Source organism: Mustela erminea, chromosome 11 (genome assembly GCF_009829155.1).
Source record: "Mustela erminea isolate mMusErm1 chromosome 11, mMusErm1.Pri, whole genome shotgun sequence".
NCBI classification, from domain to species: Eukaryota; Metazoa; Chordata; class Mammalia; order Carnivora; family Mustelidae; genus Mustela; species Mustela erminea.
Window position 1 is genome coordinate 33,593,197 of NC_045624.1, and position 1,375 is coordinate 33,594,571.

Sequence of the window (1,375 nt, forward strand, 5' to 3'; positions counted from 1 at the left end):
GGTAAGGAAAGTGTGCAAGTGTCAAATAATTCAGACAATGAAATGGTCCTCACTCAAGGCTGTGACAATACATTGGAATGAATCTCTTCCAAGCTCTCTTTCAATTCTTGCAATTGCAGTGAGATAAGTGTTTGTGTTTCTTTTGGCTTATCTAAAATATGAGTTTGAGATATGAAAATATTATCAAATGTTGCAAAAATGGATTTAGAGAAATCTACTCTAGAATTCATCCATTTATTCATTCACTGTTCCTTTAATAAGCATCCCGCAAGGACAAATGATTGTTGCTCAGGGGAATATAAAAGATGAAAGTAATTGAGATTTTTCTATAAAGGGTAGTAAAGGCTATGCTGGCAGAATGAAGGGTGCTGGGGAGGCCCAAATCAGGGCGTCTGTACCAATATCAGGGAAACTAAAACCTAGGGGCAAGGTGGGGGCTGAATGTGGTACAAGACGGGCAGGTGAGGCAGAGGGAAGTGATCTTTAAGCAGAGGCAGCAGTCTGATGACAATTACTGATTGAGAGGGCTCATCAATACTTTCAGTACATAGAATATAACTGGGTGGCATCAGAAATTTTGGACTTATCTGGAATAATTAGTCTTGAATTCATATTTATCACACAAGATCCAGGTTATTCAGATACTTGGTAGAGGACCCTTGTGTTACTTCTCCCAAGCCTGGAGTAAGAAGGCATATATTACATATCTGTGTGTGTGTGTGTGTGTGTGTGTGTGTGTGTGTGTGTACCTAGGAAGAGCATAAGTATACTGATATGGTGAACCAAAGTATATAGTTCTCAAATTATTACTTTTTCCCCAAAGGTTTATTTATTGGAGAGAGAGGGAGTAGAGAGAGAGTGAGCATGACTTGCAGCGGGGAGCAGAGGAAGAGGAAGAGGGTGACAGAGAGGGAGAGAAGCAGACTCCCCAATGAGTAAAGAACCCCACACCGGGCTCAATCTTCATGACCCTGAGATCATGACCTGGGCCAAAATCAAGAGTCATTCCCTCAAAGAACTGAGCCACTGAGGCATCCCTATTCTCAAACAGCTTTACCACTACCCACCCCTCCTCCCAAAACAGGTGATGAGCTCCTTCTTTTTCTTATTCGTAGAAAGAATATAGTAAACCCTACGCTTCCAGTAGTAGTTCCTCCTTGAAGTACCTTTCCATGCTGTCTGTGAATGCCCAGCAGTATTCAATTACACCTTGCCCCTTTTCATTCATTTTCTACATATGTCATTTAAGAAACCTAGTGTGAAGAGAAAACTGCCCAAGTTGAAAGGCATACTATATCCTTGGATGGGAAAACTCAATATAATGAAGATTTTAATTCTCTCTAAATTAATTTATAAATGTTATCAATACCAATAA